The 15,121-nt window shown below is 47.7% G+C and overlaps 1 protein-coding gene across 1 annotated transcript in view; it reads right to left on the reverse strand.

The window, feature by feature from the left end:
- Nucleotides 1-3,464, reverse strand: part of MYH9 (myosin heavy chain 9) — a 103,333-nt gene extending 99,869 nt beyond the window's left edge. The window contains exon 1 of the mRNA XM_075008439.1: nucleotides 3,326-3,464. The gene's annotated coding sequence lies outside the window, so the exon portion shown is untranslated. The remainder of the gene's footprint in view (nucleotides 1-3,325) is intronic.
- Nucleotides 3,465-15,121: the final 11,657 nt, after the last annotated feature.

Below are 15,121 nucleotides of genomic sequence, written 5' to 3' on the forward strand. Positions count from 1 at the left end.
GCAACTCAGCGTATTGAGAAAGTCATGAGACAGACACCTCCCACAGAGTGGTGTCCAAACAGTGCCTGAAATATTTTAGACACCATAGCAGCTTTATATCACATTTTCAAACAGCTAGCCATGCAGGCATGTACATTCATGTTCTCATATGAAGATAGTTTTAAAAGAGATTTATCCGATGAAACAGGGTTTATTGCATCATTTAATAAGGCTTTTTTTTTTTTTAAACAAGGCCAATAAAACAATGCTTCAAGCTTTCAAATTGCCACTTACAGTTGCAAATTATGAACATTTGAATTATCAATATGCCCAAAAGCTTTCAACACTTGAAACTTTGGCCTACCTAAAAGAACATTAGACAAACTTTCACTTTAGAAGTACTAGTTGCCAGTTTAAGTTTAACTAGTTGACAAAGTTTTAATGCAACACCTTCAGGGATGCAAATGCTTAGGACATAGAGGGCATGTTTACACTGTAATTAGAAACTCAGGCTCACCGGGTTGAGGGTCTAACATTTAAGTGCAAGGCAGACACTAGGATGCATCCCAGACACTAATCATCCCACCTCCCAGAGATCAGGTTTTTAATTGCACTTGTAGACATACCCAAAGATGACTGAAGTCTTCACAGGGAAAGTATACACAGTGCCTTCCCTAGTGCTACAACGTGGATAAAACGTTTCCTGGCCATTTGAGAGCCACTTTATAACATAGGCTTAGTTGTGACAATACCCAAGTTTTCTTTGGCCCATTTTAAGGCAGCCTATCTAGAAGAGAAGAAAAACTGTACATTCTCAATAGCCACACCCTCCTCTCCAAGAATAAAAAGATCAAGCTGACAAGGGTCAGTTGAAAACTGACATCAAGTAAACAGAACCATACTCCTAGTCTTAATAACCTGGAAAGTGAGAGAAGACTGCTTTGACAGAAACACAGCAAGGCCTGGATTTATTCATCGGGAATAAGAGTAATCAGCAGAAAAAAACCCAAAAGACGAACACAAGTACTAGTCAGCCTAGTATTTATATAAGGACAGATCTGCACTATGTGGCCATGCAAACTTGAGAATAGTGTAACTCACCTTCTCCTAAAAACTGACAATATCAGTATCAGAGAGGTAGCCGTGTTAGTCTGTAGCTTCGAGAACAACAAGTCTTGCGGCACCTTATAGACTACCAGATATTTTGGAGCATAAGCTTTTGTGGGCAAAGACCCGCTTCATCTGATGAAGCGGGTCTTTGCCCACGAAAGCTTATGCTCCAAAATACCTGATAGTCTATAAGGTGCCGCAAGACTTGTTGTTACAATATCAGCTCTTCCCAAGACATGCTAAACAATGAGAGGGGACACTACATAAGGAATTCAACCTTGTGTTAATCATATCCGGTTTGAAGGGTGCAGACATTTCGTAGTTATGTATGGGGCACCATTCATGATTCTACACCAATTCCACCAAAACTACTCAAAATATTAGATAAGAGATTTTTCTGTAGTGTCTGCTTGCAGACTATAAATAGCTGTTGAAGTAGTGCTCAGGAGAAACAGTCTACCCCACTAGCCTCTACCAGTGTGAAATTTCTAGACTAAAGGGAAACCACACAGTTTACTGCAGATGTGACCCCAGGAGCAATTTCATACGGCCAACATACCCAGCCTAGTGTTATCATGTGCTTATTTGGCTGTTAGATTAGTACAGGATAATGCTAAAATATTGAATTACTAAAGTAACCCCACTTATATGTATTCTCTTTTCTTCCAAATGTTACCTCTCTCAGCAAGCTACATAGTCATTTGCTTATCTCAGGTAAGCTGAAAATCTGAGTACCACAACTCCAGAAAGCAAGCATATATGTCAATACCAAGCTACACCAAGGTTTGCTGCTTTCACTGGCATGGCACAAATAAATCAGTTTAGTCCTAATGTTACCTGGTGATAAAGATACTATCCAACTTAACACTATTGATAACTGACAGGGCTTTAGCTCTTTAAAAAAGTAACTCAGAAGTCATCACACCTATGCTTAAGAAAGGAAGTTGTATTTTAAGAAGAATTAAGGGTGTGTGTTTTACTCTTAGGACCATAGTTCATAAATCTCACCCCTTTTATGCAAATTAGTCTACACATGTCTACAGAAAAAGACAGGGTGTCATGGCTTGCTGGTTTGGATTCCTTCTACGATAACATCCATTCAGCTTCCAAGCTCAAACCTATCCTATGGCTACTGTACTTGGCACATCAGTTTAGATAAGACAGAGCTGTTAAATCGTCTCTGGTAAGTGGGTCTGTCCCACGAAAGCTCATCACCTAATTAATTATTTTGTTAGTCTTTAAAGTGCTACATGAATGCTGGCTTGTTTCCATCCGAGTCTAGAAGGTTAGCCCACGCTGGCTGCAGCCAGGGCGGAAGACTAGCTCGCTGGCAGGAAGAAAGCAATGCGGATAAGCACCAAGGTGATTCAGCAGCAAGACAGGGCTGGAAGAGAGGGCATGAGAAGCCCTCGTGAGAGCTGCCGCCTTACCCCGAGCAGCGCAAACAGCCACCCTCACACTACAGCGCCTCGCCCAGCACAAGATCCCACCGGAAGGCTTGGGTCACAGTGCGCCGAGGCAGCTCGGGCCCGCAGCGCCCATAACCCTGCCGGGGAGCTGGCTGCCCCCGGCAGAGACGGGCTATAACAACTAGGAAGGGTTTCCCCGGGCCGTGTGCCGGCACAGGGCAGGGAAGGGCCGCGCTCGCCGCCAGCTGCATGGCGCCCTGGCACGCCCTCCCCGCGGCGGGGCCCGCCCGGGCAGAGCGAATGCGGAAGTCTGGGTGGCAGCGCGGAAGCGCCGCCGCGGGACTGTCAGCCCGTGACTCAGGCGGGCGGCCTGACAGCTGCCCAACTGTCCCTGCGCGTGCGCGCGTCCGTCCGCCCGCCCGTTGCTCGCGCGCGTAGAGGGCGAAAAAGAATCTTAACCCGCGCGAGGCCAGGGAGCAGGGAGCGGCAACCGCCCACCCCACCCCACCCCACCCCCACCCCCGCGCCACGGGCGGGCAGGGAACGCCCGCGGCGCAGCGCCACCGCGGCAGAGAGGCGCGGGCACGTGCTTCGCTGCCCCTGGTCTCGCCCTGCCCGGGGCGGAGGAGCTCCGCGGCCCTCCCCTATCGGCTCGCGGGCGCAGGGGGAAGCGGCAGGCTGGGCACAGGTGCGAGACCGGCGGCTCTCAGGCACCGCAGCAGACCCGCGCGCCCGACCCGACCCGCTGGCAGCGCAACGCCACGCCAAGAACCCCGGCGCGAACCCTGTGTGCTTCGTCCCCGCTCGCGCCGCCCTCGGCCCCACACCTGAGTCCGCCCACAGCCAGCGAAAAGCCGCGGCGGCGAGATGAGAAACTGGTCCTCGGGCCCGGCTCCTTGCACAGATTCACCACCCGCCCGCCGTGCTGCTCCGGCTTTAACGCCTCTGAACTCTCCGGCACTGCGAGGTTTCAAGCCGGGGGGAAGCGGCCGCGGCCAAATCATCGCTCCTCCCCGTTTCCATAACATCCACCAATAAAAACACGGCTCGGTCCTGATGGACTTGGATTGGAACCACCCGCGGCCGAGGGGAGGGACAGTGTCGCTAGGAAGAGGGCGTGGCGTTCTAAGCCCCGCCGCTAACGCTCGAGAACGAGCATCACCCCGCCCCCTCCCTCAGGCCCGCCTCCAAAGTGAAGAGCCCAGGCAACAGGCGCTGAGTCAGGAAGTGGATAGATTGACAAGGTAGCCATCCAATGAGGGCTAGAATACGGCAGCTGAATTTGTCCGGCCGGTGGTGGGAGAGCCATATGAGCGAGGAGGCGTGGGAGGGAAAGGACAAGGGCAACTGAGCGGGGCAGCAGCGTCCCCTGCATGTCCCATATTTCTCACAGCTCGAGTGAGACACAGCCACATAACACAACAGTTGGGTGGAAGGGGTCCCAAGGTCCTTCACCCCACAGGAATTGCACCACTCTGCAATCTCTTCCACCACGGTCAGCCAGCAGATCCCTGGGTCAGGAGCCACTGGCCCCAGCCTGGTGTCACCTTTGCTTTCTTCTACATGCAACTACATTCTTCACTTGCTGAAGTTAGATCTGAGATACAGGGTGGCCACAGAAGAGGACAAGGTAACAGCCAAGACGAGAGGAGAGAAAGATGACTTTCAGAAGTCAGTGGTAGTGAAATGTGAGCAATGTATAAGTGTTGATAGGAAGCTTTAGCTATTAGTTATTTGGGTTATGTTTACTATATAAGTATCAGGGGTTACTATATAAATCACACTCGGGCTGGAGGGGGCTAGAGGAGTCACACTCGAGCTAGGAGTCACTGGCTGCAGGGGGCTAGGAGAGTCACGGGCTGGAGGGGTCTAGAAGAGTCACACTCAGAGGCTGGAGGGGGCTAGAAGAGTCACACTCGAGCTAGGAGTCATTCAGTGGTAGAAGGGGGCTAGAGGAGACACAGGGGCTAGGAGAGTCACACTCAGAGGTTGCAGGGGGCTAGGGGAGTCACTGAGGGACTGCAGGGGGCTAGAAGGGGTAAATACAGATACAAGATACCACCCACGGGAAGCCCCACAACAGCCCTCTGAGGCTGACATATTGACTGGTACACACAATAAAACAAAGGTCAGCATCAAGCGTAATGCTAAGCTTATGGACAGAAGAGGTGAATGAGAGAATCTTCAACTGAAAAAATTCTGAGAAATGAAAAGGTGTTTGAGCAATCATTTCTTGCCCAAGGGAAGCACTCCTGTCTTAAATTCAGCCTAAGGAAGTTGGAACGAAGCTACAAGTTTTATGTGATCAAGACACAAAATGGTGGAGTGTGAGAAGTCACTCTAGGTGATGAAAGATACCTATGGCTAAGTGACAGGGATACAAAAGTGGTGTTGTTAAAGATACAGGTGAGTGAAAAGAATGCTGGTGGAAAAAAACAGGAAGGCTGATAATTTAACTGTGTGAGACTCCACATAAGACAGGTCTTGATGTTGAAAAAGAGCTACCACCAAAGACAGAGAATTCAAGGGAGGCAGGACAAGAAGAAACCAGGGACACTTGCATCATCAACAGCATTGATAATAGCCCAAGATGATGGAATGGCCCATTATGTCCAAAGATACATTTAGGAAAGAGAAAGCCATAAATGGCATCATATAAAAAGGCTGTTTATGAGTGTAGAATGGTTAACATACGAACAGCTACCCTGGGTCAAACCAAAGGTCCCTCTAGGACCAGTGTCTTGTGTTCTGACAGTGGCCAATGCCAGATGTCCCAGAGACCATGTCCAGAACAGGTAGTCATTAAGAGATCTACCCTCCATCACCCATTCGCAGCTTCTGACAAAGGGAGGCTGAGGACATCAGCCCTGCTCCTTTTGGCTAATAGCCACTGATAAACTGCACAGCTCTTTTTTGTTAAAACTTGTTAGAGACTTGGCCTTCACATCACCCTCTGGTAACACATTCCACGGGTTGACTGTGTGTTGTCTGAAACAATACACCCTTTTTTTTGGTTTAAACCTGATGCCTGTTAATTTCATTTGGTGACCACCAGTCCTTGTACTATACAAAGGTGTAAATAAATTTCCTTATTTATTTGCTCCAAACCATTCATGATTTTATAGACCATCTTACTCAGTGAAGAAGAAGAGGCTGCCCGAGGTGGGACCAGATGCTCCTGTCCCTCTAATTCTTTGGGGGCCAGCAGGGCAGTATATTGAGTTGTCACTGTTGGTGTCTCATCCTGCTCTGCGGCTGGCACTACCACCACAGGCATGTGAGGGCTAGATGCTTCCCTAGATGTGACCCTTACCCCAGAGTGTCTGGAGACCAAAACAGCTGATGGAGTCCCTTAGGTACTGATGCCACAAAGGCCACCTTAGAGCTTGGACCCTGTGCCTAGTAGCCTCCAGAATGGTCATTGCATATGCCCCTGCCACTGGGAAAGCCATGACACCTGCAGCATCGTCTGTGGTGTGTTGCTCCAGGATCAGTGCCAAGATCTGGAGTGATGTCTGCTCCCCCTGGAGGTACAGGATTCAGCCTTTGATTCAATTAATGTTCTGAAGAAGACCAAGGTGGGATAGAAACTGATGGTGCTGGGGATTGGCACTATGGTGAGGAGTGATGACTCATCATTGTTGTTTTCCCATGATTACTAAAGGGTAGACATGCCGCCATTGGTGCCAGAGAGGCCAGGCATGTTGGTGCCATTGTAGACATTGAAAATGGTGCCATAGCAGTTGGTGCCAACATCGGCGCCATGATAGCCAATGCTGCACTAAGTGCCAAGTCATGTACCATTGGCTCAGAGGGGTGCAATGCCAAGGCAAGGGCATCGGGCTCAGAAACTGTATCATCTCACTCATGTTCCAAACCACCTCAAATGTGTCCAGCTTGGAAGGGAGGTCCAGGTCTTTTGTCCCGTCTTCATCCAGCACCTGGGAGTCCACTCACAGACTTGATGGCCCTCTGGGAATGGCTGGAGTCGATGGCTACAGGGGATGTAAGGCAAGTTTAGTGTGTCCTAACTGAGGATGCACTCCACTGGTGTGCCATGCTGGTGAGTGGCTCCTGTTCACCCTTTTCTTCTTTGGCTTTGGCAACTGCTGAGCAGTAGAGCATGCTGGTACTGGGCTTTGGGGCTGGGGATCAGTGCTGGTGATCCCTGTAGCATCCTTTTTCAGTGCTGAGGGATTCTGTACCAATGCTGCACCAAGGCTGCTGCAGTCAACTTTGTAGCCACCTGTGGGTGAAGTGCTGCCTCTATTAGTAGGAGCTTCAACAGTGAGTCCCTTTGTTCCACGACTGAAGCTTCTACAGATCTGCCTGATGACCCTTCCAGGGGCACTAAGATAGGGGTTGTGCGGATCACCACATGCCATAGGCTTCATCCATTTCTCACAAGGCTTAATGCCCTTGGACTGAGGCATGCCCCAGTCTGGGGGAAAGAGGGATGGGGAAAGTCCCCCAAACAATAAAGTTCAACAAGCTAAGTCTAGCATCAGTAGCAAAAAGTAAGCACAGAAGCTATTGGGAAAAGTCATTAGGAAAGCACTTGCAGAAAGCAAGACTGATCTCCAAAACAATCGTCACAGGTAGTAAGAAGGAAACAAGGCAGCAGCTGGTTGGCAGGGAGTTATATGCCCTGACATGAAGGTGCCCCTCCATTGAGGTCCATGGCTAACCCAACGGGTACTGCTAGAGCAGGGGTGGGCAACATTTTTATGGGGGCCACTCCAAACATTTAGAAAGGGGTCAAGGGCCACACTCTTCCACAATATTAATGGAGAAGGTGCAGGGTCTGGGAAGGAGGCTGGCTTCAGAAGGGAGCTTGGGGTAATGGCTTGGGGTGCAGGAGGGGGTGTGGGGTCTGGGAGGGAGATTGGGTGAAGGAAATGGTTGTTACCTGGAGCTGGGGTCTGGGATGCAGGAGAGATGCAAGGGGTTGGGTTGTGACCTAGGGTAGGAGGGGGGTTTTAACCAAGGGCAGAAAACTGGGGTGAAGGAGGGGTTGTGATATCTGGGAGAGAGTTTGGTTGAAGGAAGTGGTTGTGACCTGGGGCAGGGGTCTGAGATTCATGAGGAATGTGGGGGGTTTGGGTTGTGACCTTGGGCAGGAGGTGGTTTTGACCCAGGACAGGAAACTGGGGTGCATGGGTTTGTGCTGTGACCTAAAGTAGAGAAGGTTGTGACCTGGGACAGGGGAATGGGGTATGGGAGGGGGTGGCAGGGATTGGGATGTGACCTAGGGCCAAGGATTGGGAGGCAGGATCTGGGAGGGGGGTATGGGTACATGATGAGGGGCAGAGGGTTTGGGTTATGTGGGATATGAATGGAGGAGAAGGGGCAGTGAGTTAGTGTTTTGTTGTGGGGGAAATGGGGGGCTGGAGGCAGGCTCTGGATGGGAAACTTACCTGAGTGACTCCTGGCCAGAAACCCACTGAGGCAGGATCTCTGCCTGCTCAGCTCCAGACAGCTCAAAACTGCTGCTTGCTCTGGATGCCAAGGGGCAGTGGAGGCTTTATGTGCTGCCCCCTCCCTCCAGCAAAATTTTTCAACTCCTATTAGCTGGAAACTGGCCAATGGGAGCTGACATAGTTTTCAAGGCAGTAGGAGCAGCTCACAAAGCCTCCCCTTGGTGTTCCAAGCAGAGAGCTAAGAGGAGCAGGAAGACACTTAAAGCAGCAGCTGGTTGCCCTGTGCCTGAGGCAGTACGCAGGCCAGATCCTGTGGCTTGGTGGGCTAGATGCAGCCCATGGGCCATATCTTGCCAACCCTGTGATAGCAGGAAAACCTTTTAACAATAGTGCATGTGGCAGGCGCACACCTAAATGGAATGGACACAAGCAATCACTCAAAAGAAATACACTTCCTCCTTCCCTTACGTACACAGACCTTGCCTATTTCTCTTTAAGCTTGCCCTTCATTTTGCTTAAATGGTTTCGGCACCGTGGTGACTGATGCAGCCCTAGGAGCGCATTGTTCTGGGAGTATTTTGTTCTGCAAACATTTCATTGTTCTCTGGAAGTTTGTGACTATGTGCTGGAACAGGTGTGCTCAGTGTGTGTATTGAGCCAGGCCAGACATGCTCTGTGTATGTATTGCACTAAGCCAGATACTTCAATGGATTTAATGGGCTCCACTAGACATATAAAGCACTGGGCCAAGTATTTTAAGTAGAATCTTTTTTTCTGAGACTCATTGGCAAAGCAGTGTGTGTCTGGAAACTTGCACTTCTCTTGCCCATGCTGTCCTGTTGCTGAGATAAACAGAGGATTCCATCTCCAAGCCTGTCAAACAGGTCAGCACCTTTGGCCAGACTCGAAGTACACTTTAGTAATGAAAATATTTTCCTAAGGTTTTGCAGATAAAACCTCTGCTTTTATTTTGCAGTGTTCCTAGCCAAAATTGGATTAAATAAAATAAGAAGAGAGAGAAGGGGAGCAAAGTTGTTTACATCAGAGAAGGCGTATTACTAAATGCTAACCACAGAGACTTTGTAAAGAAACCACACATGTACAGATCTGCAGAATGTCACAACATAGTGTTGGTAAAAGCTCTGTGGAGGCTGAAATACCAACAAAGTGTGCTTCACTGAAAGTGCAAAATGTAAGCTCCCTCAAGAATGTCCAATATTGGCTTTATAAAACTCTAGCAAATGCTGGTGGCTTTCAGTACAGGTTATAGCTTGAGATCACACACCATAGCAAACAGAGACAGCACTTTGAAGGCAGATGTCTGCCTTATGGGCTATTTGTTTACTCCCTCTTTTTCTCTTGCTCTGAACTACAGCTCTTCCATGCCAAATCTTTTCGAGAAATAGTCCTCAATTGTTAGAAACCACACAATTTCTTTTCCTATATGTGCCCGTGCCTCTCAGTGCCTCTCCAGTACAAGAAACACATTTCAGTTTTCAATCATTGGTGGAGGGGAACTGTGAATTTAAAATCAAGAAATAAAACTGGTTCACTGTCCTAGTGGGTAGAGCTTTAGATGGTCTAGGTTTGATTTCTGGTCACCTGAACTTGAGTTTTGGTTCTGCTCACTTCAGTTCTGGCAGGGAACCGGGAGGAGCGGGTGGCGCGGAAGCAATCTGCAAAGCCCTACAGAGGTTGAGGAGTATGAGAGGGAGTAGCTGTGTTAGTCTGTATCTGCAAAAACAATGAGAAGTGCTGTGGCACCTAATAGACTAACATTTATTAGAACATAAGCCTTCATGGGCAAAGACCTGCTTTGTCAGATGCATGCTCGCTGAGGGTTCAGTTGCTTGTCCTATTTAGTATGTCGTTCCCAAGGCCAGAGTGAATGGGCATGATGCCCGGTAGCTCTATCACAGCACACACCCTATAAAATGCAGTTGCTCTATGCCAATCTATAATAAAATCCTATCAAATGTGCCCTCACTGTCCACTCTTGTGCTAGATCAATGAATAGACAGATTAGTTATAACCTGCTAAACTCCTACTCTGTCCCCATGGTTCTTGCTTCTGATTTAACAAAGAAGAAAACTGTGATTGCTTTCTTAATACACCAGTAGCAAAATCTGCAGCAGAACAGCACACGCCTCCACCATCTTTGGCCTCAGTTGAATGGGAGGCAATTAGCAGGAGAATTTCTGTTTTTTCTCAGCATGTCCAGAGTGGTTCCTCTGCTCCCCAGCAGACTGGCACAGGCACTACATTATGACCATTTTGAGGGACCACATTAGAACACAGTTGTAACCTGCCACAACTGAAACATGGCTTTGTCTTCTCCAGAAGGCCTTCTAAGTCAGGGGTGGCCAGCCAGTTAGGGATTAAGAGCCACGTAGCTAGAGCACAAAGAGCTGCATATTATATATTTATTTTTATCAAGCTGTCTATATATACATATAATAGATATCCATAAATAAATAAAAATAAATATATAATACATGGCTCAGTGCCTTCCCCCAGAGCCAGGCACCCCCCAGTCCCTGCTCTAACCCAGTCCCCCTCCCCTCCTCCAGAAGGAGGCACCCACAGCTCCTCGCTGTAATCTAATCCTCCACCCCTCCCCCAGACCCAGGCATCCCCAGACTCTCCCTCTCTAACTCAATGCCCTACCCAGAGCCAGGCACCTCCAGCCCCTCACTCAAACTTGATACCAGCAACTCACCAGAGCCGCCTCCACCACCACTTGCTTCTCCAAGCAAGCACTGGTGTGCGTGCGCAGAGCAGCTGGCAGCACTCCCAGCACACAGCTCTGAGGAGGAGTTGCATTTAATGGCTCAAAGAGACGCATGAGGCACAAGAGTCACGAGTTTGCCACCCTGATCTAAGTGAAGGCTGTATTCCCAGCTCAGGCAGAGGGCAATGTTGTCAGGTCTGGAGCCCTGAGCTGTGTTCTTGGAGTTTATGATTTCCTACAAATGCTGTGTTGGGATTATAACCACATGACATAAAGTTGGGAGGACCACGTTCCTAATTAACAAGAACATCTCAGAGCATGTTCATAGTCTTCTCTACAAATTTCTATTGGGCCCATTATTGTAGTCTCTAAGAGCAAGCATAGTGCTTGTTTTGTATCTCAGTTTGTCCCCTCAACCTCATTCCAGCTCCTCTTGTCCCATTTTCTTCCTGTTCAGTATTTGCTATCTGGCTTTCAATCTCCTGCCAGGCTGTCATCCAGTGCCACTCCATAAAAGGGCCAACAGAGGTGAGGATCACCCAGCAAAGGTAACTGTGAGCCAATGACCAGATCTGGACTGTGAGACACTGGTGCTTGGTTCTCCCACACCGTTCCAGAAGATATCTAGGATACATCCGGTGTTGCCTATGTAAGATAAGAATAGTGGCTGTTTGTTTCTTTAATGCCAATTTTACTAGCAAATTGATCAGAGAAACATTCTAATTTTAAGCCTCTATGTCATATCCTCATCTCACCACTGTTGTCTCACAGCTCTGTGGCTTTACAATTGTTTCACGACTTTTCTCAGCATCTCAGACACCTGCTCTTACTCTTCCCCTCTCTGGGAGGGGGTAAGAATGCCTAAGCTTCCTTAGTTGAGAAGGATGTGGAGGCATTCTTACTCAGCAAAGGGATAAATCTGTGAAGAGCAGAATCACATCACTTCCCAAGCCCTCTTTCAGCCATCATATTTATGGAACTGGGATGGCAAACAAACTTGCCTATCTAGACAGGAAATTGAGAAAAATCATAGACGCACAGAACACTACAACTGGCAGAGACTTCAAGGGGTCATTGAGTCCAATCCCCTGCCCTCATGGCAGAACCAAGCACCCTCTAGACCTCCGAAATGTCTGTCTAGCCTGCTCTTAAATATCTCCAGTGATGGAGAATGTTAGACTCTAAAGTAATTGTAAAATTCAGCTCAGTACTGGTTCTCTCTCTTCAGCCTGGCTGGGCTATGTAGAGATTTCTGCTCTCAGAGCTGCTACCTTCCTTCTTACAGATCTTGCCTGAGTCTTTGAGGTGTTAAAATATAGCACAATGAATCCAGTCACGAGAGAGGGGGCTCAGAGAATTGGCTAAGATGTGCCACTTGGCAGATATAAGTATGCTCTTTCTAGTATCAGAGAGGTAGCCGTGTTAGTCTGTATCTTCAAGAACAACAAGAAGTCCTGTGGCACCTTATAGACTAACAGATATTTTGGAACATAAGCTTTTGTGGGCAAAGACCCGCTTCATCAGATGCATGAGCTGGGGGGGTTCAGAGGAGTATATAAAGAGAGGAGTCCCAGTAAAAAGGAGGGTAAGAGCTGATAATGGGCCATTTCCACCCTGACTGAATAGATCTTGTCAGCTCTGGCCCTCCCTTTGACTGGGACTCCGCTCTTTAAATACTCCTCTGAACTATACCCCCCACACTCACGCATCTGAAGAAGCAGGTCTTTGCCCACAAAAGCTTATGGTCCAAAAGATCTGTTAGTCTATAAGGTGCCACAGGACTTCTTGGTGTGCTCTTTCTAGTCCAACAACTCAGTAACACAAGTGGTGTTTATTATTTCTGGCATTAACAGAGAGGTAGCCATGTTAGTCTGTATTCTAACAAAACAAAACAAAAATAATGTAGCACTTTAAAGACTTACAGAATGATTTATTCGGTGATGAGCTTTCGTGGGACAGACCCACTTCATCAGATCAATTTCACTTCCAGTACAGAGCAACATCTGTAAGTACAGAGGTCCAAAAAAAAAAAGGCAATAGAAACTGACAAATCAAGTACATAGGACTGCAGGAGAGAGAAGGTGTTAGTCCTATTTACTTGATTTGTTAGTTTTTATTGCAATTTTTTGGACCTCCATACTTATAGATGTCAGCCTGTACTAGAAAAGCTATTGATCTGATGAAGTGGGTCTGCCCCAGGAAAGCTCATCTCCAAATAAATAATTGTGTTAGTCTTTAAAGTGCTACATTACTGTTGTTTTGTTTTATTTCTGACATTGTTCTCATGCTTTTTAGTCTCACTCACTTTCTATGGGCTTTTGACTGAATAGGAATCTAACTGGGGAGTGGGTTTTTTAAATTGCCCATGGTTTAAGTGGTAGGAGCAGGAGCCAACGAGTTAGTCCCAGGGTTCAGTCAGTGAAAAGAAGAGTGCCCCACAATTTGATGTAGCAGCCCTACTTTCTTAGGTTACTATACTGCCATTTGTTCTGTTGACACTACCCCCAGTTAACATTAGGTTTGGTGTTTGCCTGCGGCTTCACCTTCAGTGGTAATTAAAGCCAAATATTTGCTCCTATTAAATGGCTTTGTGGTTTTCATTCTACCCTATTGACAGAGGATAAAATGAGGCTAGCCAGAAATATTCTGGTGTACCCTAGAGGTCCCAGGAGTAGGGCATTTTCCACTATGGGAGGAGTCAGGCTGAATCTCATCATGACTTTGCTATTATGCTGGGCATCACAGCCTGGGTACTTTATAGCTATCCTCTATTAAAGAGACTGCATCTGGCAACCAACAATCAAATTGGCCCAATCAAAGCCATGCTTTCTTTGTTTTGGTACTGACAAGGTGGAGCTACAGCTCTGGTAACCAATGAGCATCTGCACGTGGAGATGTGGTTTGGTTCTATACTTCCAGTAGCAGGCACCTTCATCTGTGGGATTTATTTAAGCTGCATTCTTCGTTCATCAGCTTATTAGTTTAGGTTGCATTCTTGATTATCATTATTTCCATGCAGCTCAACTGCCTAGGCTGAAGGTCTTGTAAATACAAATTCCAAGCTTTGTGCATCTGGAGCCACGGCAGGCTTTGTTCAAGCATCCCACCTGCTTCTCTGCTAAGACTCACTCCCACATTTGGGACTTTTCTCCTGCTCCCAAGCTAAATATGAGTCAACAGTGTGATGCTGTTGTGAAAAAGGCAAACATGATTCTAGGATGCATTAACAGGTGTGTTGTGAACAAGACACAAGAAGTCATTCTCCTGCTCTACTCTGCACTGGTTAGGCCTCAGCTGGAGTATTGTGTCCATTTCTGGGCACCGCAGTTCAGGAAGGATGTGGAGAAATTGGAGAGGGTCCAGAGGAGAGCAACGAGAATGATCAAAGGTCTAGAGAACATGACCTATGAAGAAAGGCTGAAAGAATTGGGCTTGTTTAGTTTGGAAAAGAGAAGATTGAGGGGGGACATGATAGCAGTTTTCAGGTATCTAAAAGGGTGTCATAAGGCAGAGGGAGGGAACTTGTTCTTCCTTGCCTCTGAGGATAGAACAAGAGGCAATGGACTTAAATTGCAGCAGGGGAGGTTCAGGTTGGACATTAGGAAAAAGTTCCTAACTGTCAGGGTGATCAAACGCTGGAACGAATTGCCAAGGGAGGTGGTAGAATCTCCACCACTGGAGATATTTAAGAAGAGGTTAGATAGATGGCTTTCAGGGATGGTCTAGAAAGTGCTTGGTCCTGCCATGAGGGCAGGGGGCTGGACTCGATGGCCTCTCGAGGTCCCTTCCACTCCTACTCTTCTATGATTCTATGAAGTTATCTTTACTATCCTAACAGATAGCTAGCTTCTGCCTGCCTGCCTGCATGCCTGGACCATTCTGTACTGCTCAGTCTTGTGTTACTGTCCCTCCCTTCCCTCTGAAACACATGGCCGGAATGGGAAGCTGAGTACAGCTGAGCTGAAGCAACTGTTCCTTGCTGTCTTTAACCTGCTGTCAGTTGTGCAGGGGCAGCCTGGTGACTGCCAGCAAAGCAGAGGCATTAGCTTTGTGAGTGATGGAAAGAAAGCTCTAAAGACAAACTGAGGAGTTATCACTGGTGGGTGATATTGATGGAGATACATTGAGGTGTGCTCCCTGCAGGAAGTTATCTTTCAGCAGAAATGCTGACAGATGTGCATATTAAACCTCTTGACCTTTTCATTCCATTTAGCAAAGCACCTGCAGCTTCCATTGCCTGGAATGAAGAAAGCATCTCGAGTGCTTTAATACGTATCTGCCCCTGTAAAAATTAGTGAGGTACCCTTTAGTCCCTGGGCTCACAGAGCCTTGGGCTGGCACCAATTCCACATGTATTTCTCAGGTAACAGGAATAACGAGGGTGTTGGATGAACCAAGGCTGCAGAAAAGATGGACTCAGGGACCTTTTGTTGATCTTGGAACATTCTACAACTTGAAGTGGGTAAGTAGGG

Source organism: Carettochelys insculpta, chromosome 1, assembly GCF_033958435.1.
Source record: "Carettochelys insculpta isolate YL-2023 chromosome 1, ASM3395843v1, whole genome shotgun sequence".
Classification (NCBI taxonomy): domain Eukaryota; kingdom Metazoa; phylum Chordata; order Testudines; family Carettochelyidae; genus Carettochelys; species Carettochelys insculpta.